Consider the following 24,206-nt stretch of genomic DNA (forward strand, 5'->3'; position numbering starts at 1 on the left):
CACCCTTTGCCATCCTTACCCGTAGAAAGCCCTTTCATCATCCCCAAACCCTAATCTTTTCCCTTTCCTTCCCAGCCCCCAAACCCTGCCCTCTGTACCTTTCTCACCACCCGCTTCCCTTCTCCTGTCATCCCCCTACCACCCGGGAAAAAAAGAGATTGCCCCCTCCTTCCACTAGCCCACCCTCCCACCCAAAGAACAACTTCTTCTGCGCAGCTTGTTTTCTAGGCAGCAGCGCTATTGTGATGTCATCGGGGGGCATTGTGACAAGCCGCCAGTGTTCCGTCTCTTCATGTTGTGCACAGTTCAAACGGAAAATACATCAACAGGCAGACTACAGAAAAGCTTACTATCAAAGGTTAGAGGGGGGCTTTCTCAGAGGGCTTTTTACAGTTTTTCTATTCCCAATTAGCCGTTTAAGTGTACTTATTGAAAGTAGTAATTCTTTCATAGGCCGCCCTTTCTTAGTATTTGACGTTCCTTATATTGCGGTATGAGGCTTCGCAGTAGGTTGCAAACATTCATCACCCATGACTGTCCCCAATTGAGCTCAGAAGCTCAATGTCTATCATGACCTCTCTTTTAGAATGTCCAAGAGCAAGCAAACTATTCCTCCAGGAGAGGGCGCCAACAGACTACTAAAGAGATCATCATTACTCAAAGAAAACCCCAAAAACCAATGCATGATAGGAATAAACAGGTAACTTTCTTTGGAGTGGAAGCGGAGAGATCGCACCAGATGCCAATTCTAGATGTTATCACACCTGTGGTCACTGCAGCAGCAGGTGAATCCACTTTGTCCAAAAGGGATCTATTCCATTCAATTGCAAATGATCTAGATAAGACAGAGAACTGCAGCACGGGGACATAGCCGAGTTGGTCAGGTTGAGTGGTGATGAGTTTGCTATTTGGATGAATAAAGAAAGTCAAAAGTGTGAAAGATAAAAAACAAAAGGAGGAAGTGTGAAAAGTGAATGGGCCAAATTGAGGTGCATATGAAGACGTATGCTTTCTTCCAATTCATTAAATCGGGCTAATATGAATCAGGTGAATTGAGTTCTGCTTTTGGAAACTGGGTTAAGAAGGGGTGCACCGTTCCTGGAGGTACTGCAATACCAGGTCAATGCGTGGAGTGGACAGAGCAAGCTCTTTTTCCATCTCCCTGTTCTAAAAATCCATTTAATATATGGTCCCCAGATAGGGGACGTATCAGATATTAAACTGATAAGAACAGATACTACACTTGATCTTAGCCAAAAGGCCGAGAAGCGATAACCAGAATTGGTTTGGGCCTCGAGTGGCACCCTGGCCTATGCCGGACACATCTTAGGGAGAGAGAGCGAGAGGGAGACAAACCCACGCCTACACAAGACATTTTGTCACCCAAGCCAACCCTTGAAAAGGCTGCTTTGCAGAGCCAAAACAAGAAGAATGGTGCGTTTTGCAGCCGCCGCCCACTGCAATGAATCTGAATAACTCCTCCTTTAGGGCGCAAGCAACTCCCCTCCCCCTTGCAGTCTTTCCAATTCACGATACAAAAAGACGGACAGGACAGGTTGCCTGACTTTCCGTCACTGCCACCCTTTGCCATCCTTACCCGTAGAAAGCCCTTTCATCATCCCCAAACCCTAATCTTTTCCCTTTCCTTCCCAGCCCCCAAACCCTGCCCTCTGTACCTTTCTCACCACCCGCTTCCCTTCTCCTGTCATCCCCCTACCACCCGGGAAAAAAAGAGATTGCCCCCTCCTTCCACTAGCCCACCCTCCCACCCAAAGAACAACTTCTTCTGCGCAGCTTGTTTTCTAGGCAGCAGCGCTATTGTGATGTCATCGGGGGGCATTGTGACAAGCCGCCAGTGTTCCGTCTCTTCATGTTGTGCACAGTTCAAACGGAAAATACATCAACAGGCAGACTACAGAAAAGCTTACTATCAAAGGTTAGAGGGGGGCTTTCTCAGAGGGCTTTTTACAGTTTTTCTATTCCCAATTAGCCGTTTAAGTGTACTTATTGAAAGTAGTAATTCTTTCATAGGCCGCCCTTTCTTAGTATTTGACGTTCCTTATATTGCGGTATGAGGCTTCGCAGTAGGTTGCAAACATTCATCACCCATGACTGTCCCCAATTGAGCTCAGAAGCTCAATGTCTATCATGACCTCTCTTTTAGAATGTCCAAGAGCAAGCAAACTATTCCTCCAGGAGAGGGCGCCAACAGACTACTAAAGAGATCATCATTACTCAAAGAAAACCCCAAAAACCAATGCATGATAGGAATAAACAGGTAACTTTCTTTGGAGTGGAAGCGGAGAGATCGCACCAGATGCCAATTCTAGATGTTATCACACCTGTGGTCACTGCAGCAGCAGGTGAATCCACTTTGTCCAAAAGGGATCTATTCCATTCAATTGCAAATGATCTAGATAAGACAGAGAACTGCAGCACGGGGACATAGCCGAGTTGGTCAGGTTGAGTGGTGATGAGTTTGCTATTTGGATGAATAAAGAAAGTCAAAAGTGTGAAAGATAAAAAACAAAAGGAGGAAGTGTGAAAAGTGAATGGGCCAAATTGAGGTGCATATGAAGACGTATGCTTTCTTCCAATTCATTAAATCGGGCTAATATGAATCAGGTGAATTGAGTTCTGCTTTTGGAAACTGGGTTAAGAAGGGGTGCACCGTTCCTGGAGGTACTGCAATACCAGGTCAATGCGTGGAGTGGACAGAGCAAGCTCTTTTTCCATCTCCCTGTTCTAAAAATCCATTTAATATATGGTCCCCAGATAGGGGACGTATCAGATATTAAACTGATAAGAACAGATACTACACTTGATCTTAGCCAAAAGGCCGAGAAGCGATAACCAGAATTGGTTTGGGCCTCGAGTGGCACCCTGGCCTATGCCGGACACATCTTAGGGAGAGAGAGCGAGAGGGAGACAAACCCACGCCTACACAAGACATTTTGTCACCCAAGCCAACCCTTGAAAAGGCTGCTTTGCAGAGCCAAAACAAGAAGAATGGTGCGTTTTGCAGCCGCCGCCCACTGCAATGAATCTGAATAACTCCTCCTTTAGGGCGCAAGCAACTCCCCTCCCCCTTGCAGTCTTTCCAATTCACGATACAAAAAGACGGACAGGACAGGTTGCCTGACTTTCCGTCACTGCCACCCTTTGCCATCCTTACCCGTAGAAAGCCCTTTCATCATCCCCAAACCCTAATCTTTTCCCTTTCCTTCCCAGCCCCCAAACCCTGCCCTCTGTACCTTTCTCACCACCCGCTTCCCTTCTCCTGTCATCCCCCTACCACCCGGGAAAAAAAGAGATTGCCCCCTCCTTCCACTAGCCCACCCTCCCACCCAAAGAACAACTTCTTCTGCGCAGCTTGTTTTCTAGGCAGCAGCGCTATTGTGATGTCATCGGGGGGCATTGTGACAAGCCGCCAGTGTTCCGTCTCTTCATGTTGTGCACAGTTCAAACGGAAAATACATCAACAGGCAGACTACAGAAAAGCTTACTATCAAAGGTTAGAGGGGGGCTTTCTCAGAGGGCTTTTTACAGTTTTTCTATTCCCAATTAGCCGTTTAAGTGTACTTATTGAAAGTAGTAATTCTTTCATAGGCCGCCCTTTCTTAGTATTTGACGTTCCTTATATTGCGGTATGAGGCTTCGCAGTAGGTTGCAAACATTCATCACCCATGACTGTCCCCAATTGAGCTCAGAAGCTCAATGTCTATCATGACCTCTCTTTTAGAATGTCCAAGAGCAAGCAAACTATTCCTCCAGGAGAGGGCGCCAACAGACTACTAAAGAGATCATCATTACTCAAAGAAAACCCCAAAAACCAATGCATGATAGGAATAAACAGGTAACTTTCTTTGGAGTGGAAGCGGAGAGATCGCACCAGATGCCAATTCTAGATGTTATCACACCTGTGGTCACTGCAGCAGCAGGTGAATCCACTTTGTCCAAAAGGGATCTATTCCATTCAATTGCAAATGATCTAGATAAGACAGAGAACTGCAGCACGGGGACATAGCCGAGTTGGTCAGGTTGAGTGGTGATGAGTTTGCTATTTGGATGAATAAAGAAAGTCAAAAGTGTGAAAGATAAAAAACAAAAGGAGGAAGTGTGAAAAGTGAATGGGCCAAATTGAGGTGCATATGAAGACGTATGCTTTCTTCCAATTCATTAAATCGGGCTAATATGAATCAGGTGAATTGAGTTCTGCTTTTGGAAACTGGGTTAAGAAGGGGTGCACCGTTCCTGGAGGTACTGCAATACCAGGTCAATGCGTGGAGTGGACAGAGCAAGCTCTTTTTCCATCTCCCTGTTCTAAAAATCCATTTAATATATGGTCCCCAGATAGGGGACGTATCAGATATTAAACTGATAAGAACAGATACTACACTTGATCTTAGCCAAAAGGCCGAGAAGCGATAACCAGAATTGGTTTGGGCCTCGAGTGGCACCCTGGCCTATGCCGGACACATCTTAGGGAGAGAGAGCGAGAGGGAGACAAACCCACGCCTACACAAGACATTTTGTCACCCAAGCCAACCCTTGAAAAGGCTGCTTTGCAGAGCCAAAACAAGAAGAATGGTGCGTTTTGCAGCCGCCGCCCACTGCAATGAATCTGAATAACTCCTCCTTTAGGGCGCAAGCAACTCCCCTCCCCCTTGCAGTCTTTCCAATTCACGATACAAAAAGACGGACAGGACAGGTTGCCTGACTTTCCGTCACTGCCACCCTTTGCCATCCTTACCCGTAGAAAGCCCTTTCATCATCCCCAAACCCTAATCTTTTCCCTTTCCTTCCCAGCCCCCAAACCCTGCCCTCTGTACCTTTCTCACCACCCGCTTCCCTTCTCCTGTCATCCCCCTACCACCCGGGAAAAAAAGAGATTGCCCCCTCCTTCCACTAGCCCACCCTCCCACCCAAAGAACAACTTCTTCTGCGCAGCTTGTTTTCTAGGCAGCAGCGCTATTGTGATGTCATCGGGGGGCATTGTGACAAGCCGCCAGTGTTCCGTCTCTTCATGTTGTGCACAGTTCAAACGGAAAATACATCAACAGGCAGACTACAGAAAAGCTTACTATCAAAGGTTAGAGGGGGGCTTTCTCAGAGGGCTTTTTACAGTTTTTCTATTCCCAATTAGCCGTTTAAGTGTACTTATTGAAAGTAGTAATTCTTTCATAGGCCGCCCTTTCTTAGTATTTGACGTTCCTTATATTGCGGTATGAGGCTTCGCAGTAGGTTGCAAACATTCATCACCCATGACTGTCCCCAATTGAGCTCAGAAGCTCAATGTCTATCATGACCTCTCTTTTAGAATGTCCAAGAGCAAGCAAACTATTCCTCCAGGAGAGGGCGCCAACAGACTACTAAAGAGATCATCATTACTCAAAGAAAACCCCAAAAACCAATGCATGATAGGAATAAACAGGTAACTTTCTTTGGAGTGGAAGCGGAGAGATCGCACCAGATGCCAATTCTAGATGTTATCACACCTGTGGTCACTGCAGCAGCAGGTGAATCCACTTTGTCCAAAAGGGATCTATTCCATTCAATTGCAAATGATCTAGATAAGACAGAGAACTGCAGCACGGGGACATAGCCGAGTTGGTCAGGTTGAGTGGTGATGAGTTTGCTATTTGGATGAATAAAGAAAGTCAAAAGTGTGAAAGATAAAAAACAAAAGGAGGAAGTGTGAAAAGTGAATGGGCCAAATTGAGGTGCATATGAAGACGTATGCTTTCTTCCAATTCATTAAATCGGGCTAATATGAATCAGGTGAATTGAGTTCTGCTTTTGGAAACTGGGTTAAGAAGGGGTGCACCGTTCCTGGAGGTACTGCAATACCAGGTCAATGCGTGGAGTGGACAGAGCAAGCTCTTTTTCCATCTCCCTGTTCTAAAAATCCATTTAATATATGGTCCCCAGATAGGGGACGTATCAGATATTAAACTGATAAGAACAGATACTACACTTGATCTTAGCCAAAAGGCCGAGAATGCGATAACCAGAATTGGTTTGGGCCTCGAGTGGCACCCTGGCCTATGCCGGACACATCTTAGGGAGAGAGAGCGAGAGGGAGACAAACCCACGCCTACACAAGACATTTTGTCACCCAAGCCAACCCTTGAAAAGGCTGCTTTGCAGAGCCAAAACAAGAAGAATGGTGCGTTTTGCAGCCGCCGCCCACTGCAATGAATCTGAATAACTCCTCCTTTAGGGCGCAAGCAACTCCCCTCCCCCTTGCAGTCTTTCCAATTCACGATACAAAAAGACGGACAGGACAGGTTGCCTGACTTTCCGTCACTGCCACCCTTTGCCATCCTTACCCGTAGAAAGCCCTTTCATCATCCCCAAACCCTAATCTTTTCCCTTTCCTTCCCAGCCCCCAAACCCTGCCCTCTGTACCTTTCTCACCACCCGCTTCCCTTCTCCTGTCATCCCCCTACCACCCGGGAAAAAAAGAGATTGCCCCCTCCTTCCACTAGCCCACCCTCCCACCCAAAGAACAACTTCTTCTGCGCAGCTTGTTTTCTAGGCAGCAGCGCTATTGTGATGTCATCGGGGGGCATTGTGACAAGCCGCCAGTGTTCCGTCTCTTCATGTTGTGCACAGTTCAAACGGAAAATACATCAACAGGCAGACTACAGAAAAGCTTACTATCAAAGGTTAGAGGGGGGCTTTCTCAGAGGGCTTTTTACAGTTTTTCTATTCCCAATTAGCCGTTTAAGTGTACTTATTGAAAGTAGTAATTCTTTCATAGGCCGCCCTTTCTTAGTATTTGACGTTCCTTATATTGCGGTATGAGGCTTCGCAGTAGGTTGCAAACATTCATCACCCATGACTGTCCCCAATTGAGCTCAGAAGCTCAATGTCTATCATGACCTCTCTTTTAGAATGTCCAAGAGCAAGCAAACTATTCCTCCAGGAGAGGGCGCCAACAGACTACTAAAGAGATCATCATTACTCAAAGAAAACCCCAAAAACCAATGCATGATAGGAATAAACAGGTAACTTTCTTTGGAGTGGAAGCGGAGAGATCGCACCAGATGCCAATTCTAGATGTTATCACACCTGTGGTCACTGCAGCAGCAGGTGAATCCACTTTGTCCAAAAGGGATCTATTCCATTCAATTGCAAATGATCTAGATAAGACAGAGAACTGCAGCACGGGGACATAGCCGAGTTGGTCAGGTTGAGTGGTGATGAGTTTGCTATTTGGATGAATAAAGAAAGTCAAAAGTGTGAAAGATAAAAAACAAAAGGAGGAAGTGTGAAAAGTGAATGGGCCAAATTGAGGTGCATATGAAGACGTATGCTTTCTTCCAATTCATTAAATCGGGCTAATATGAATCAGGTGAATTGAGTTCTGCTTTTGGAAACTGGGTTAAGAAGGGGTGCACCGTTCCTGGAGGTACTGCAATACCAGGTCAATGCGTGGAGTGGACAGAGCAAGCTCTTTTTCCATCTCCCTGTTCTAAAAATCCATTTAATATATGGTCCCCAGATAGGGGACGTATCAGATATTAAACTGATAAGAACAGATACTACACTTGATCTTAGCCAAAAGGCCGAGAAGCGATAACCAGAATTGGTTTGGGCCTCGAGTGGCACCCTGGCCTATGCCGGACACATCTTAGGGAGAGAGAGCGAGAGGGAGACAAACCCACGCCTACACAAGACATTTTGTCACCCAAGCCAACCCTTGAAAAGGCTGCTTTGCAGAGCCAAAACAAGAAGAATGGTGCGTTTTGCAGCCGCCGCCCACTGCAATGAATCTGAATAACTCCTCCTTTAGGGCGCAAGCAACTCCCCTCCCCCTTGCAGTCTTTCCAATTCACGATACAAAAAGACGGACAGGACAGGTTGCCTGACTTTCCGTCACTGCCACCCTTTGCCATCCTTACCCGTAGAAAGCCCTTTCATCATCCCCAAACCCTAATCTTTTCCCTTTCCTTCCCAGCCCCCAAACCCTGCCCTCTGTACCTTTCTCACCACCCGCTTCCCTTCTCCTGTCATCCCCCTACCACCCGGGAAAAAAAGAGATTGCCCCCTCCTTCCACTAGCCCACCCTCCCACCCAAAGAACAACTTCTTCTGCGCAGCTTGTTTTCTAGGCAGCAGCGCTATTGTGATGTCATCGGGGGGCATTGTGACAAGCCGCCAGTGTTCCGTCTCTTCATGTTGTGCACAGTTCAAACGGAAAATACATCAACAGGCAGACTACAGAAAAGCTTACTATCAAAGGTTAGAGGGGGGCTTTCTCAGAGGGCTTTTTACAGTTTTTCTATTCCCAATTAGCCGTTTAAGTGTACTTATTGAAAGTAGTAATTCTTTCATAGGCCGCCCTTTCTTAGTATTTGACGTTCCTTATATTGCGGTATGAGGCTTCGCAGTAGGTTGCAAACATTCATCACCCATGACTGTCCCCAATTGAGCTCAGAAGCTCAATGTCTATCATGACCTCTCTTTTAGAATGTCCAAGAGCAAGCAAACTATTCCTCCAGGAGAGGGCGCCAACAGACTACTAAAGAGATCATCATTACTCAAAGAAAACCCCAAAAACCAATGCATGATAGGAATAAACAGGTAACTTTCTTTGGAGTGGAAGCGGAGAGATCGCACCAGATGCCAATTCTAGATGTTATCACACCTGTGGTCACTGCAGCAGCAGGTGAATCCACTTTGTCCAAAAGGGATCTATTCCATTCAATTGCAAATGATCTAGATAAGACAGAGAACTGCAGCACGGGGACATAGCCGAGTTGGTCAGGTTGAGTGGTGATGAGTTTGCTATTTGGATGAATAAAGAAAGTCAAAAGTGTGAAAGATAAAAAACAAAAGGAGGAAGTGTGAAAAGTGAATGGGCCAAATTGAGGTGCATATGAAGACGTATGCTTTCTTCCAATTCATTAAATCGGGCTAATATGAATCAGGTGAATTGAGTTCTGCTTTTGGAAACTGGGTTAAGAAGGGGTGCACCGTTCCTGGAGGTACTGCAATACCAGGTCAATGCGTGGAGTGGACAGAGCAAGCTCTTTTTCCATCTCCCTGTTCTAAAAATCCATTTAATATATGGTCCCCAGATAGGGGACGTATCAGATATTAAACTGATAAGAACAGATACTACACTTGATCTTAGCCAAAAGGCCGAGAAGCGATAACCAGAATTGGTTTGGGCCTCGAGTGGCACCCTGGCCTATGCCGGACACATCTTAGGGAGAGAGAGCGAGAGGGAGACAAACCCACGCCTACACAAGACATTTTGTCACCCAAGCCAACCCTTGAAAAGGCTGCTTTGCAGAGCCAAAACAAGAAGAATGGTGCGTTTTGCAGCCGCCGCCCACTGCAATGAATCTGAATAACTCCTCCTTTAGGGCGCAAGCAACTCCCCTCCCCCTTGCAGTCTTTCCAATTCACGATACAAAAAGACGGACAGGACAGGTTGCCTGACTTTCCGTCACTGCCACCCTTTGCCATCCTTACCCGTAGAAAGCCCTTTCATCATCCCCAAACCCTAATCTTTTCCCTTTCCTTCCCAGCCCCCAAACCCTGCCCTCTGTACCTTTCTCACCACCCGCTTCCCTTCTCCTGTCATCCCCCTACCACCCGGGAAAAAAAGAGATTGCCCCCTCCTTCCACTAGCCCACCCTCCCACCCAAAGAACAACTTCTTCTGCGCAGCTTGTTTTCTAGGCAGCAGCGCTATTGTGATGTCATCGGGGGGCATTGTGACAAGCCGCCAGTGTTCCGTCTCTTCATGTTGTGCACAGTTCAAACGGAAAATACATCAACAGGCAGACTACAGAAAAGCTTACTATCAAAGGTTAGAGGGGGGCTTTCTCAGAGGGCTTTTTACAGTTTTTCTATTCCCAATTAGCCGTTTAAGTGTACTTATTGAAAGTAGTAATTCTTTCATAGGCCGCCCTTTCTTAGTATTTGACGTTCCTTATATTGCGGTATGAGGCTTCGCAGTAGGTTGCAAACATTCATCACCCATGACTGTCCCCAATTGAGCTCAGAAGCTCAATGTCTATCATGACCTCTCTTTTAGAATGTCCAAGAGCAAGCAAACTATTCCTCCAGGAGAGGGCGCCAACAGACTACTAAAGAGATCATCATTACTCAAAGAAAACCCCAAAAACCAATGCATGATAGGAATAAACAGGTAACTTTCTTTGGAGTGGAAGCGGAGAGATCGCACCAGATGCCAATTCTAGATGTTATCACACCTGTGGTCACTGCAGCAGCAGGTGAATCCACTTTGTCCAAAAGGGATCTATTCCATTCAATTGCAAATGATCTAGATAAGACAGAGAACTGCAGCACGGGGACATAGCCGAGTTGGTCAGGTTGAGTGGTGATGAGTTTGCTATTTGGATGAATAAAGAAAGTCAAAAGTGTGAAAGATAAAAAACAAAAGGAGGAAGTGTGAAAAGTGAATGGGCCAAATTGAGGTGCATATGAAGACGTATGCTTTCTTCCAATTCATTAAATCGGGCTAATATGAATCAGGTGAATTGAGTTCTGCTTTTGGAAACTGGGTTAAGAAGGGGTGCACCGTTCCTGGAGGTACTGCAATACCAGGTCAATGCGTGGAGTGGACAGAGCAAGCTCTTTTTCCATCTCCCTGTTCTAAAAATCCATTTAATATATGGTCCCCAGATAGGGGACGTATCAGATATTAAACTGATAAGAACAGATACTACACTTGATCTTAGCCAAAAGGCCGAGAAGCGATAACCAGAATTGGTTTGGGCCTCGAGTGGCACCCTGGCCTATGCCGGACACATCTTAGGGAGAGAGAGCGAGAGGGAGACAAACCCACGCCTACACAAGACATTTTGTCACCCAAGCCAACCCTTGAAAAGGCTGCTTTGCAGAGCCAAAACAAGAAGAATGGTGCGTTTTGCAGCCGCCGCCCACTGCAATGAATCTGAATAACTCCTCCTTTAGGGCGCAAGCAACTCCCCTCCCCCTTGCAGTCTTTCCAATTCACGATACAAAAAGACGGACAGGACAGGTTGCCTGACTTTCCGTCACTGCCACCCTTTGCCATCCTTACCCGTAGAAAGCCCTTTCATCATCCCCAAACCCTAATCTTTTCCCTTTCCTTCCCAGCCCCCAAACCCTGCCCTCTGTACCTTTCTCACCACCCGCTTCCCTTCTCCTGTCATCCCCCTACCACCCGGGAAAAAAAGAGATTGCCCCCTCCTTCCACTAGCCCACCCTCCCACCCAAAGAACAACTTCTTCTGCGCAGCTTGTTTTCTAGGCAGCAGCGCTATTGTGATGTCATCGGGGGGCATTGTGACAAGCCGCCAGTGTTCCGTCTCTTCATGTTGTGCACAGTTCAAACGGAAAATACATCAACAGGCAGACTACAGAAAAGCTTACTATCAAAGGTTAGAGGGGGGCTTTCTCAGAGGGCTTTTTACAGTTTTTCTATTCCCAATTAGCCGTTTAAGTGTACTTATTGAAAGTAGTAATTCTTTCATAGGCCGCCCTTTCTTAGTATTTGACGTTCCTTATATTGCGGTATGAGGCTTCGCAGTAGGTTGCAAACATTCATCACCCATGACTGTCCCCAATTGAGCTCAGAAGCTCAATGTCTATCATGACCTCTCTTTTAGAATGTCCAAGAGCAAGCAAACTATTCCTCCAGGAGAGGGCGCCAACAGACTACTAAAGAGATCATCATTACTCAAAGAAAACCCCAAAAACCAATGCATGATAGGAATAAACAGGTAACTTTCTTTGGAGTGGAAGCGGAGAGATCGCACCAGATGCCAATTCTAGATGTTATCACACCTGTGGTCACTGCAGCAGCAGGTGAATCCACTTTGTCCAAAAGGGATCTATTCCATTCAATTGCAAATGATCTAGATAAGACAGAGAACTGCAGCACGGGGACATAGCCGAGTTGGTCAGGTTGAGTGGTGATGAGTTTGCTATTTGGATGAATAAAGAAAGTCAAAAGTGTGAAAGATAAAAAACAAAAGGAGGAAGTGTGAAAAGTGAATGGGCCAAATTGAGGTGCATATGAAGACGTATGCTTTCTTCCAATTCATTAAATCGGGCTAATATGAATCAGGTGAATTGAGTTCTGCTTTTGGAAACTGGGTTAAGAAGGGGTGCACCGTTCCTGGAGGTACTGCAATACCAGGTCAATGCGTGGAGTGGACAGAGCAAGCTCTTTTTCCATCTCCCTGTTCTAAAAATCCATTTAATATATGGTCCCCAGATAGGGGACGTATCAGATATTAAACTGATAAGAACAGATACTACACTTGATCTTAGCCAAAAGGCCGAGAAGCGATAACCAGAATTGGTTTGGGCCTCGAGTGGCACCCTGGCCTATGCCGGACACATCTTAGGGAGAGAGAGCGAGAGGGAGACAAACCCACGCCTACACAAGACATTTTGTCACCCAAGCCAACCCTTGAAAAGGCTGCTTTGCAGAGCCAAAACAAGAAGAATGGTGCGTTTTGCAGCCGCCGCCCACTGCAATGAATCTGAATAACTCCTCCTTTAGGGCGCAAGCAACTCCCCTCCCCCTTGCAGTCTTTCCAATTCACGATACAAAAAGACGGACAGGACAGGTTGCCTGACTTTCCGTCACTGCCACCCTTTGCCATCCTTACCCGTAGAAAGCCCTTTCATCATCCCCAAACCCTAATCTTTTCCCTTTCCTTCCCAGCCCCCAAACCCTGCCCTCTGTACCTTTCTCACCACCCGCTTCCCTTCTCCTGTCATCCCCCTACCACCCGGGAAAAAAAGAGATTGCCCCCTCCTTCCACTAGCCCACCCTCCCACCCAAAGAACAACTTCTTCTGCGCAGCTTGTTTTCTAGGCAGCAGCGCTATTGTGATGTCATCGGGGGGCATTGTGACAAGCCGCCAGTGTTCCGTCTCTTCATGTTGTGCACAGTTCAAACGGAAAATACATCAACAGGCAGACTACAGAAAAGCTTACTATCAAAGGTTAGAGGGGGGCTTTCTCAGAGGGCTTTTTACAGTTTTTCTATTCCCAATTAGCCGTTTAAGTGTACTTATTGAAAGTAGTAATTCTTTCATAGGCCGCCCTTTCTTAGTATTTGACGTTCCTTATATTGCGGTATGAGGCTTCGCAGTAGGTTGCAAACATTCATCACCCATGACTGTCCCCAATTGAGCTCAGAAGCTCAATGTCTATCATGACCTCTCTTTTAGAATGTCCAAGAGCAAGCAAACTATTCCTCCAGGAGAGGGCGCCAACAGACTACTAAAGAGATCATCATTACTCAAAGAAAACCCCAAAAACCAATGCATGATAGGAATAAACAGGTAACTTTCTTTGGAGTGGAAGCGGAGAGATCGCACCAGATGCCAATTCTAGATGTTATCACACCTGTGGTCACTGCAGCAGCAGGTGAATCCACTTTGTCCAAAAGGGATCTATTCCATTCAATTGCAAATGATCTAGATAAGACAGAGAACTGCAGCACGGGGACATAGCCGAGTTGGTCAGGTTGAGTGGTGATGAGTTTGCTATTTGGATGAATAAAGAAAGTCAAAAGTGTGAAAGATAAAAAACAAAAGGAGGAAGTGTGAAAAGTGAATGGGCCAAATTGAGGTGCATATGAAGACGTATGCTTTCTTCCAATTCATTAAATCGGGCTAATATGAATCAGGTGAATTGAGTTCTGCTTTTGGAAACTGGGTTAAGAAGGGGTGCACCGTTCCTGGAGGTACTGCAATACCAGGTCAATGCGTGGAGTGGACAGAGCAAGCTCTTTTTCCATCTCCCTGTTCTAAAAATCCATTTAATATATGGTCCCCAGATAGGGGACGTATCAGATATTAAACTGATAAGAACAGATACTACACTTGATCTTAGCCAAAAGGCCGAGAAGCGATAACCAGAATTGGTTTGGGCCTCGAGTGGCACCCTGGCCTATGCCGGACACATCTTAGGGAGAGAGAGCGAGAGGGAGACAAACCCACGCCTACACAAGACATTTTGTCACCCAAGCCAACCCTTGAAAAGGCTGCTTTGCAGAGCCAAAACAAGAAGAATGGTGCGTTTTGCAGCCGCCGCCCACTGCAATGAATCTGAATAACTCCTCCTTTAGGGCGCAAGCAACTCCCCTCCCCCTTGCAGTCTTTCCAATTCACGATACAAAAAGACGGACAGGACAGGTTGCCTGACTTTCCGTCACTGCCACCCTTTGCCATCCTTACCCGTAGAAAGCCCTTTCATCATCCCCAAACCCTAATCTTTTCCCTTTCCTTCCCAGCCCCCAAACCCTGCCCTCTGTACCTTTCTCACCACCCGCTTCCCTTCTCCTGTCATCCCCCTACCACCCGGGAAAAAAAGAGATTGCCCCCTCCTTCCACTAGCCCACCCTCCCACCCAAAGAACAACTTCTTCTGCGCAGCTTGTTTTCTAGGCAGCAGCGCTATTGTGATGTCATCGGGGGGCATTGTGACAAGCCGCCAGTGTTCCGTCTCTTCATGTTGTGCACAGTTCAAACGGAAAATACATCAACAGGCAGACTACAGAAAAGCTTACTATCAAAGGTTAGAGGGGGGCTTTCTCAGAGGGCTTTTTACAGTTTTTCTATTCCCAATTAGCCGTTTAAGTGTACTTATTGAAAGTAGTAATTCTTTCATAGGCCGCCCTTTCTTAGTATTTGACGTTCCTTATATTGCGGTATGAGGCTTCGCAGTAGGTTGCAAACATTCATCACCCATGACTGTCCCCAATTGAGCTCAGAAGCTCAATGTCTATCATGACCTCTCTTTTAGAATGTCCAAGAGCAAGCAAACTATTCCTCCAGGAGAGGGCGCCAACAGACTACTAAAGAGATCATCATTACTCAAAGAAAACCCCAAAAACCAATGCATGATAGGAATAAACAGGTAACTTTCTTTGGAGTGGAAGCGGAGAGATCGCACCAGATGCCAATTCTAGATGTTATCACACCTGTGGTCACTGCAGCAGCAGGTGAATCCACTTTGTCCAAAAGGGATCTATTCCATTCAATTGCAAATGATCTAGATAAGACAGAGAACTGCAGCACGGGGACATAGCCGAGTTGGTCAGGTTGAGTGGTGATGAGTTTGCTATTTGGATGAATAAAGAAAGTCAAAAGTGTGAAAGATAAAAAACAAAAGGAGGAAGTGTGAAAAGTGAATGGGCCAAATTGAGGTGCATATGAAGACGTATGCTTTCTTCCAATTCATTAAATCGGGCTAATATGAATCAGGTGAATTGAGTTCTGCTTTTGGAAACTGGGTTAAGAAGGGGTGCACCGTTCCTGGAGGTACTGCAATACCAGGTCAATGCGTGGAGTGGACAGAGCAAGCTCTTTTTCCATCTCCCTGTTCTAAAAATCCATTTAATATATGGTCCCCAGATAGGGGACGTATCAGATATTAAACTGATAAGAACAGATACTACACTTGATCTTAGCCAAAAGGCCGAGAAGCGATAACCAGAATTGGTTTGGGCCTCGAGTGGCACCCTGGCCTATGCCGGACACATCTTAGGGAGAGAGAGCGAGAGGGAGACAAACCCACGCCTACACAAGACATTTTGTCACCCAAGCCAACCCTTGAAAAGGCTGCTTTGCAGAGCCAAAACAAGAAGAATGGTGCGTTTTGCAGCCGCCGCCCACTGCAATGAATCTGAATAACTCCTCCTTTAGGGCGCAAGCAACTCCCCTCCCCCTTGCAGTCTTTCCAATTCACGATACAAAAAGACGGACAGGACAGGTTGCCTGACTTTCCGTCACTGCCACCCTTTGCCATCCTTACCCGTAGAAAGCCCTTTCATCATCCCCAAACCCTAATCTTTTCCCTTTCCTTCCCAGCCCCCAAACCCTGCCCTCTGTACCTTTCTCACCACCCGCTTCCCTTCTCCTGTCATCCCCCTACCACCCGGGAAAAAAAGAGATTGCCCCCTCCTTCCACTAGCCCACCCTCCCACCCAAAGAACAACTTCTTCTGCGCAGCTTGTTTTCTAGGCAGCAGCGCTATTGTGATGTCATCGGGGGGCATTGTGACAAGCCGCCAGTGTTCCGTCTCTTCATGTTGTGCACAGTTCAAACGGAAAATACATCAACAGGCAGACTACAGAAAAGCTTACTATCAAAGGTTAGAGGGGGGCTTTCTCAGAGGGCTTTTTACAGTTTTTCTATTCCCAATTAGCCGTTTAAGTGTACTTATTGAAAGTAGTAATTCTTTCATAGGCCGCCCTTTCTTAGTATTTGACGTTCCTTATATTGCGGTATGAGGCTTCGCAGTAGGTTGCAAACATTCATCACCCATGACTGTCCCCAATTGAGCTCAGAAGCTCAATGTCTATCATGACCTCTCTTTTAGAATGTCCAAGAGCAAGCAAACTATTCCTCCAGGAGAGGGCGCCAACAGACTACTAAAGAGATCATCATTACTCAAAGAAAACCCCAAAAACCAATGCATGATAGGAATAAACAGGTAACTTTCTTTGGAGTGGAAGCGGAGAGATCGCACCAGATGCCAATTCTAGATGTTATCACACCTGTGGTCACTGCAGCAGCAGGTGAATCCACTTTGTCCAAAAGGGATCTATTCCATTCAATTGCAAATGATCTAGATAAGACAGAGAACTGCAGCACGGGGACATAGCCGAGTTGGTCAGGTTGAGTGGTGATGAGTTTGCTATTTGGATGAATAAAGAAAGTCAAAAGTGTGAAAGATAAAAAACAAAAGGAGGAAGTGTGAAAAGTGAATGGGCCAAATTGAGGTGCATATGAAGACGTATGCTTTCTTCCAATTCATTAAATCGGGCTAATATGAATCAGGTGAATTGAGTTCTGCTTTTGGAAACTGGGTTAAGAAGGGGTGCACCGTTCCTGGAGGTACTGCAATACCAGGTCAATGCGTGGAGTGGACAGAGCAAGCTCTTTTTCCATCTCCCTGTTCTAAAAATCCATTTAATATATGGTCCCCAGATAGGGGACGTATCAGATATTAAACTGATAAGAACAGATACTACACTTGATCTTAGCCAAAAGGCCGAGAAGCGATAACCAGAATTGGTTTGGGCCTCGAGTGGCACCCTGGCCTATGCCGGACACATCTTAGGGAGAGAGAGCGAGAGGGAGACAAACCCACGCCTACACAAGACATTTTGTCACCCAAGCCAACCCTTGAAAAGGCTGCTTTGCAGAGCCAAAACAAGAAGAATGGTGCGTTTTGCAGCCGCCGCCCACTGCAATGAATCTGAATAACTCCTCCTTTAGGGCGCAAGCAACTCCCCTCCCCCTTGCAGTCTTTCCAATTCACGATACAAAAAGACGGACAGGACAGGTTGCCTGACTTTCCGTCACTGCCACCCTTTGCCATCCTTACCCGTAGAAAGCCCTTTCATCATCCCCAAACCCTAATCTTTTCCCTTTCCTTCCCAGCCCCCAAACCCTGCCCTCTGTACCTTTCTCACCACCCGCTTCCCTTCTCCTGTCATCCCCCTACCACCCGGGAAAAAAAGAGATTGCCCCCTCCTTCCACTAGCCCACCCTCCCACCCAAAGAACAACTTCTTCTGCGCAGCTTGTTTTCTAGGCAGCAGCGCTATTGTGATGTCATCGGGGGGCATTGTGACAAGCCGCCAGTGTTCCGTCTCTTCATGTTGTGCACAGTTCAAACGGAAAATACATCAACAGGCAGACTACAGAAAAGCTTACTATCAAAGGTTAGAGGGGGGCTTTCTCAGAGGGCTTTTTACAGTTTTTCTATTCCCAATTAGCCGTTTAAGTGTACTTATTGAAAGTAGTAATTCTTTCATAGGCCGCCCTTTCTTAGTATTTGACGTTCCTTATATTGCGGTATGAGGCTTCGCAGTAGGTTGCAAACATTCATCACCCATGACTGTCCCCAATTGAGCTCAGAAGCTCAATGTCTATCATGACCTCTCTTTTAGAATGTCCAAGAGCAAGCAAACTATTCCTCCAGGAGAGGGCGCCAACAGACTACTAAAGAGATCATCATTACTCAAAGAAAACCCCAAAAACCAATGCATGATAGGAATAAACAGGTAACTTTCTTTGGAGTGGAAGCGGAGAGATCGCACCAGATGCCAATTCTAGATGTTATCACACCTGTGGTCACTGCAGCAGCAGGTGAATCCACTTTGTCCAAAAGGGATCTATTCCATTCAATTGCAAATGATCTAGATAAGACAGAGAACTGCAGCACGGGGACATAGCCGAGTTGGTCAGGTTGAGTGGTGATGAGTTTGCTATTTGGATGAATAAAGAAAGTCAAAAGTGTGAAAGATAAAAAACAAAAGGAGGAAGTGTGAAAAGTGAATGGGCCAAATTGAGGTGCATATGAAGACGTATGCTTTCTTCCAATTCATTAAATCGGGCTAATATGAATCAGGTGAATTGAGTTCTGCTTTTGGAAACTGGGTTAAGAAGGGGTGCACCGTTCCTGGAGGTACTGCAATACCAGGTCAATGCGTGGAGTGGACAGAGCAAGCTCTTTTTCCATCTCCCTGTTCTAAAAATCCATTTAATATATGGTCCCCAGATAGGGGACGTATCAGATATTAAACTGATAAGAACAGATACTACACTTGATCTTAGCCAAAAGGCCGAGAAGCGATAACCAGAATTGGTTTGGGCCTCGAGTGGCACCCTGGCCTATGCCGGACACATCTTAGGGAGAGAGAGCGAGAGGGAGACAAACCCACGCCTACACAAGACATTTTGTCACCCAAGCCAACCCTTGAAAAGGCTGCTTTGCAGAGCCAAAACAAGAAGAATGGTGCGTTTTGCAGCCGCCGCCCACTGCAATGAATCTGAATAACTCCTCCTTTAGGGCGCAAGCAACTCCCCTCCCCCTTGCAGTCTTTCCAATTCACGATACAAAAAGACGGACAGGACAGGTTGCCTGACTTTCCGTCACTGCCACCCTTTGCCATCCTTACCCGTAGAAAGCCCTTTCATCATCCCCAAACCCTAATCTTTTCCCTTTCCTTCCCAGCCCCCAAACCCTGCCCTCTGTACCTTTCTCACCACCCGCTTCCCTTCTCCTGTCATCCCCCTACCACCCGGGAAAAAAAGAGATTGCCCCCTCCTTCCACTAGCCCACCCTCCCACCCAAAGAACAACTTCTTCTGCGCAGCTTGTTTTCTAGGCAGCAGCGCTATTGTGATGTCATCGGGGGGCATTGTGACAAGCCGCCAGTGTTCCGTCTCTTCATGTTGTGCACAGTTCAAACGGAAAATACATCAACAGGCAGACTACAGAAAAGCTTACTATCAAAGGTTAGAGGGGGGCTTTCTCAGAGGGCTTTTTACAGTTTTTCTATTCCCAATTAGCCGTTTAAGTGTACTTATTGAAAGTAGTAATTCTTTCATAGGCCGCCCTTTCTTAGTATTTGACGTTCCTTATATTGCGGTATGAGGCTTCGCAGTAGGTTGCAAACATTCATCACCCATGACTGTCCCCAATTGAGCTCAGAAGCTCAATGTCTATCATGACCTCTCTTTTAGAATGTCCAAGAGCAAGCAAACTATTCCTCCAGGAGAGGGCGCCAACAGACTACTAAAGAGATCATCATTACTCAAAGAAAACCCCAAAAACCAATGCATGATAGGAATAAACAGGTAACTTTCTTTGGAGTGGAAGCGGAGAGATCGCACCAGATGCCAATTCTAGATGTTATCACACCTGTGGTCACTGCAGCAGCAGGTGAATCCACTTTGTCCAAAAGGGATCTATTCCATTCAATTGCAAATGATCTAGATAAGACAGAGAACTGCAGCACGGGGACATAGCCGAGTTGGTCAGGTTGAGTGGTGATGAGTTTGCTATTTGGATGAATAAAGAAAGTCAAAAGTGTGAAAGATAAAAAACAAAAGGAGGAAGTGTGAAAAGTGAATGGGCCAAATTGAGGTGCATATGAAGACGTATGCTTTCTTCCAATTCATTAAATCGGGCTAATATGAATCAGGTGAATTGAGTTCTGCTTTTGGAAACTGGGTTAAGAAGGGGTGCACCGTTCCTGGAGGTACTGCAATACCAGGTCAATGCGTGGAGTGGACAGAGCAAGCTCTTTTTCCATCTCCCTGTTCTAAAAATCCATTTAATATATGGTCCCCAGATAGGGGACGTATCAGATATTAAACTGATAAGAACAGATACTACACTTGATCTTAGCCAAAAGGCCGAGAAGCGATAACCAGAATTGGTTTGGGCCTCGAGTGGCACCCTGGCCTATGCCGGACACATCTTAGGGAGAGAGAGCGAGAGGGAGACAAACCCACGCCTACACAAGACATTTTGTCACCCAAGCCAACCCTTGAAAAGGCTGCTTTGCAGAGCCAAAACAAGAAGAATGGTGCGTTTTGCAGCCGCCGCCCACTGCAATGAATCTGAATAACTCCTCCTTTAGGGCGCAAGCAACTCCCCTCCCCCTTGCAGTCTTTCCAATTCACGATACAAAAAGACGGACAGGACAGGTTGCCTGACTTTCCGTCACTGCCACCCTTTGCCATCCTTACCCGTAGAAAGCCCTTTCATCATCCCCAAACCCTAATCTTTTCCCTTTCCTTCCCAGCCCCCAAACCCTGCCCTCTGTACCTTTCTCACCACCCGCTTCCCTTCTCCTGTCATCCCCCTACCACCCGGGAAAAAAAGAGATTGCCCCCTCCTTCCACTAGCCCACCCTCCCACCCAAAGAACAACTTCTTCTGCGCAGCTTGTTTTCTAGGCAGCAGCGCTATTGTGATGTCATCGGGGGGCATTGTGACAAGCCGCCAGTGTTCCGTCTCTTCATGTTGTGCACAGTTCAAACGGAAAATACATCAACAGGCAGACTACAGAAAAGCTTACTATCAAAGGTTAGAGGGGGGCTTTCTCAGAGGGCTTTTTACAGTTTTTCTATTCCCAATTAGCCGTTTAAGTGTACTTATTGAAAGTAGTAATTCTTTCATAGGCCGCCCTTTCTTAGTATTTGACGTTCCTTATATTGCGGTATGAGGCTTCGCAGTAGGTTGCAAACATTCATCACCCATGACTGTCCCCAATTGAGCTCAGAAGCTCAATGTCTATCATGACCTCTCTTTTAGAATGTCCAAGAGCAAGCAAACTATTCCTCCAGGAGAGGGCGCCAACAGACTACTAAAGAGATCATCATTACTCAAAGAAAACCCCAAAAACCAATGCATGATAGGAATAAACAGGTAACTTTCTTTGGAGTGGAAGCGGAGAGATCGCACCAGATGCCAATTCTAGATGTTATCACACCTGTGGTCACTGCAGCAGCAGGTGAATCCACTTTGTCCAAAAGGGATCTATTCCATTCAATTGCAAATGATCTAGATAAGACAGAGAACTGCAGCACGGGGACATAGCCGAGTTGGTCAGGTTGAGTGGTGATGAGTTTGCTATTTGGATGAATAAAGAAAGTCAAAAGTGTGAAAGATAAAAAACAAAAGGAGGAAGTGTGAAAAGTGAATGGGCCAAATTGAGGTGCATATGAAGACGTATGCTTTCTTCCAATTCATTAAATCGGGCTAATATGAATCAGGTGAATTGAGTTCTGCTTTTGGAAACTGGGTTAAGAAGGGGTGCACCGTTCCTGGAGGTACTGCAATACCAGGTCAATGCGTGGAGTGGACAGAGCAAGCTCTTTTTCCATCTCCCTGTTCTAAAAATCCATTTAATATATGGTCCCCAGATAGGGGACGTATCAGATATTAAACTGATAAGAACAGATACTACACTTGATCTTAGCCAAAAGGCCGAGAAGCGATAACCAGAATTGGTTTGGGCCTCGAGTGGCACCCTGGCCTATGCCGGACACATCTTAGGGAGAGAGAGCGAGAGGGAGACAAACCCACGCCTACACAAGACATTTTGTCACCCAAGCCAACCCTTGAAAAGGCTGCTTTGCAGAGCCAAAACAAGAAGAATGGTGCGTTTTGCAGCCGCCGCCCACTGCAATGAATCTGAATAACTCCTCCTTTAGGGCGCAAGCAACTCCCCTCCCCCTTGCAGTCTTTCCAATTCACGATACAAAAAGACGGACAGGACAGGTTGCCTGACTTTCCGTCACTGCCACCCTTTGCCATCCTTACCCGTAGAAAGCCCTTTCATCATCCCCAAACCCTAATCTTTTCCCTTTCCTTCCCAGCCCCCAAACCCTGCCCTCTGTACCTTTCTCACCACCCGCTTCCCTTCTCCTGTCATCCCCCTACCACCCGGGAAAAAAAGAGATTGCCCCCTCCTTCCACTAGCCCACCCTCCCACCCAAAGAACAACTTCTTCTGCGCAGCTTGTTTTCTAGGCAGCAGCGCTATTGTGATGTCATCGGGGGGCATTGTGACAAGCCGCCAGTGTTCCGTCTCTTCATGTTGTGCACAGTTCAAACGGAAAATACATCAACAGGCAGACTACAGAAAAGCTTACTATCAAAGGTTAGAGGGGGGCTTTCTCAGAGGGCTTTTTACAGTTTTTCTATTCCCAATTAGCCGTTTAAGTGTACTTATTGAAAGTAGTAATTCTTTCATAGGCCGCCCTTTCTTAGTATTTGACGTTCCTTATATTGCGGTATGAGGCTTCGCAGTAGGTTGCAAACATTCATCACCCATGACTGTCCCCAATTGAGCTCAGAAGCTCAATGTCTATCATGACCTCTCTTTTAGAATGTCCAAGAGCAAGCAAACTATTCCTCCAGGAGAGGGCGCCAACAGACTACTAAAGAGATCATCATTACTCAAAGAAAACCCCAAAAACCAATGCATGATATAACCAATGCATGATAGGAATAAACAGGTAACTTTCTTTGGAGTGGAAGCGGAGAGATCGCACCAGATGCCAATTCTAGATGTTATCACACCTGTGGTCACTGCAGCAGCAGGTGAATCCACTTTGTCCAAAAGGGATCTATTCCATTCAATTGCAAATGATCTAGATAAGACAGAGAACTGCAGCACGGGGACATAGCCGAGTTGGTCAGGTTGAGTGGTGATGAGTTTGCTATTTGGATGAATAAAGAAAGTCAAAAGTGTGAAAGATAAAAAACAAAAGGAGGAAGTGTGAAAAGTGAATGGGCCAAATTGAGGTGCATATGAAGACGTATGCTTTCTTCCAATTCATTAAATCGGGCTAATATGAATCAGGTGAATTGAGTTCTGCTTTTGGAAACTGGGTTAAGAAGGGGTGCACCGTTCCTGGAGGTACTGCAATACCAGGTCAATGCGTGGAGTGGACAGAGCAAGCTCTTTTTCCATCTCCCTGTTCTAAAAATCCATTTAATATATGGTCCCCAGATAGGGGACGTATCAGATATTAAACTGATAAGAACAGATTTTGATTTAATGAAGCTTTCCAAAGCACCACAAAAAATGCATGACCGAAGTCACACCAAAAACAGTGCAAAGGCTAGGATTCGTGTGGACCCCACCGTGAGGAGAGGGTCCCCAAAAATCAACCCCGTCCCTCCGAGCCAGAAGGCCACAGCAAGGGTCAGGGATCTTCGGTGCTCCCCCAAGCCGAAGCCTGGTTGAGCCTTGTCGTTGCTCCCAGCGTCCACCCAGGCATCTTACCCAAGTGGAGTAGAGAGCTACTAGTTGTTGGTTTCGCAGCCGAAACTGCCCGGACCGTCAACCGGTGTTGGTTTCTCAGCCCAAGGCTAACCGGACCTCCAACCGGGTGTTGGTTTCTCAGCCGAAGCTGACCCAGACCTCCAACCGGGTGTTGGTTTCTCAGCCGAAGCTGAGCCAGACCTCCAACCGGGTGTTAGTTTCTCAGCCCAAAGCTGACCAGACCTCCGACCGGGATTATAAAAATTTCCCTTCCTAGCCAGAAGGCCGGGATAGGGTAATATGCTCAAAAAGTATGGAAAGGCAAGGTACGGTGTGCTACAGAGCCCAAGGCTTGCCGGGGTCCCAAGCCAGCAAGCTCAGACTCACTCCAGGGTCGTCAGTCCTGGGTCACGTTGTACCATAGCCCCCCACCCTTACTCAGTCTAATAGCCTCGATCCTGGTAGGGCCATGTTTTCCTCTAGATGAATATACTATCCACCCAGAGTACTAGCAAGCGCAACCTTCCAGTGTGCATTGTATCATTGTACTAAGGTGGCCTGGAGCTTAAACCACCTCTTCGAACAACACTACACTTGATCTTAGCCAAAAGGCCGAGAAGCGATAACCAGAATTGGTTTGGGCCT

The 24,206-nt window shown here is 46.5% G+C and overlaps 15 non-coding genes across 15 annotated transcripts; all 15 read right to left on the bottom strand.

Moving 5' to 3' along the window:
- Positions 1-1,082: 1,082 nt before the first annotated feature.
- LOC142263292 (U2 spliceosomal RNA) lies at positions 1,083-1,273 on the bottom strand. The gene has a single exon (XR_012730390.1). It is a non-coding gene; the product is annotated as a U2 spliceosomal RNA (small nuclear RNA).
- Positions 1,274-2,660: 1,387 nt separating this feature from the next.
- LOC142263390 (U2 spliceosomal RNA) lies at positions 2,661-2,851 on the bottom strand. Its single transcript, XR_012730471.1, has one exon. It is a non-coding gene; the product is annotated as a U2 spliceosomal RNA (small nuclear RNA).
- A 1,387-nt stretch (positions 2,852-4,238) lies between these two features.
- On the bottom strand, positions 4,239-4,429 carry LOC142263402 (U2 spliceosomal RNA). The gene has a single exon (XR_012730482.1). It is a non-coding gene; the product is annotated as a U2 spliceosomal RNA (small nuclear RNA).
- Positions 4,430-5,816: 1,387 nt separating this feature from the next.
- On the bottom strand, positions 5,817-6,008 carry LOC142263362 (U2 spliceosomal RNA). The gene has a single exon (XR_012730453.1). It is a non-coding gene; the product is annotated as a U2 spliceosomal RNA (small nuclear RNA).
- A 1,387-nt stretch (positions 6,009-7,395) lies between these two features.
- LOC142263414 (U2 spliceosomal RNA) lies at positions 7,396-7,586 on the bottom strand. Its single transcript, XR_012730493.1, has one exon. It is a non-coding gene; the product is annotated as a U2 spliceosomal RNA (small nuclear RNA).
- A 1,387-nt stretch (positions 7,587-8,973) lies between these two features.
- LOC142263426 (U2 spliceosomal RNA) lies at positions 8,974-9,164 on the bottom strand. The gene has a single exon (XR_012730504.1). It is a non-coding gene; the product is annotated as a U2 spliceosomal RNA (small nuclear RNA).
- A 1,387-nt stretch (positions 9,165-10,551) lies between these two features.
- Positions 10,552-10,742, bottom strand: LOC142263298 (U2 spliceosomal RNA). Its single transcript, XR_012730396.1, has one exon. It is a non-coding gene; the product is annotated as a U2 spliceosomal RNA (small nuclear RNA).
- A 1,387-nt stretch (positions 10,743-12,129) lies between these two features.
- Positions 12,130-12,320, bottom strand: LOC142263311 (U2 spliceosomal RNA). The gene has a single exon (XR_012730407.1). It is a non-coding gene; the product is annotated as a U2 spliceosomal RNA (small nuclear RNA).
- A 1,387-nt stretch (positions 12,321-13,707) lies between these two features.
- Positions 13,708-13,898, bottom strand: LOC142263323 (U2 spliceosomal RNA). Its single transcript, XR_012730418.1, has one exon. It is a non-coding gene; the product is annotated as a U2 spliceosomal RNA (small nuclear RNA).
- A 1,387-nt stretch (positions 13,899-15,285) lies between these two features.
- LOC142263335 (U2 spliceosomal RNA) lies at positions 15,286-15,476 on the bottom strand. The gene has a single exon (XR_012730429.1). It is a non-coding gene; the product is annotated as a U2 spliceosomal RNA (small nuclear RNA).
- Positions 15,477-16,863: 1,387 nt separating this feature from the next.
- On the bottom strand, positions 16,864-17,054 carry LOC142263348 (U2 spliceosomal RNA). The gene has a single exon (XR_012730440.1). It is a non-coding gene; the product is annotated as a U2 spliceosomal RNA (small nuclear RNA).
- Positions 17,055-18,441: 1,387 nt separating this feature from the next.
- Positions 18,442-18,632, bottom strand: LOC142263360 (U2 spliceosomal RNA). Its single transcript, XR_012730451.1, has one exon. It is a non-coding gene; the product is annotated as a U2 spliceosomal RNA (small nuclear RNA).
- A 1,387-nt stretch (positions 18,633-20,019) lies between these two features.
- Positions 20,020-20,210, bottom strand: LOC142263372 (U2 spliceosomal RNA). Its single transcript, XR_012730462.1, has one exon. It is a non-coding gene; the product is annotated as a U2 spliceosomal RNA (small nuclear RNA).
- A 1,387-nt stretch (positions 20,211-21,597) lies between these two features.
- On the bottom strand, positions 21,598-21,788 carry LOC142263384 (U2 spliceosomal RNA). Its single transcript, XR_012730468.1, has one exon. It is a non-coding gene; the product is annotated as a U2 spliceosomal RNA (small nuclear RNA).
- Positions 21,789-23,191: 1,403 nt separating this feature from the next.
- Positions 23,192-23,387, bottom strand: LOC142263375 (U2 spliceosomal RNA). Its single transcript, XR_012730465.1, has one exon. It is a non-coding gene; the product is annotated as a U2 spliceosomal RNA (small nuclear RNA).
- Between the last annotated feature and the right edge of the window lie 819 nt (positions 23,388-24,206).

Source organism: Anomaloglossus baeobatrachus, unplaced genomic scaffold (genome assembly GCF_048569485.1).
Source record: "Anomaloglossus baeobatrachus isolate aAnoBae1 unplaced genomic scaffold, aAnoBae1.hap1 Scaffold_2573, whole genome shotgun sequence".
In the NCBI taxonomy this organism is placed as follows: domain Eukaryota; kingdom Metazoa; phylum Chordata; class Amphibia; order Anura; family Aromobatidae; genus Anomaloglossus; species Anomaloglossus baeobatrachus.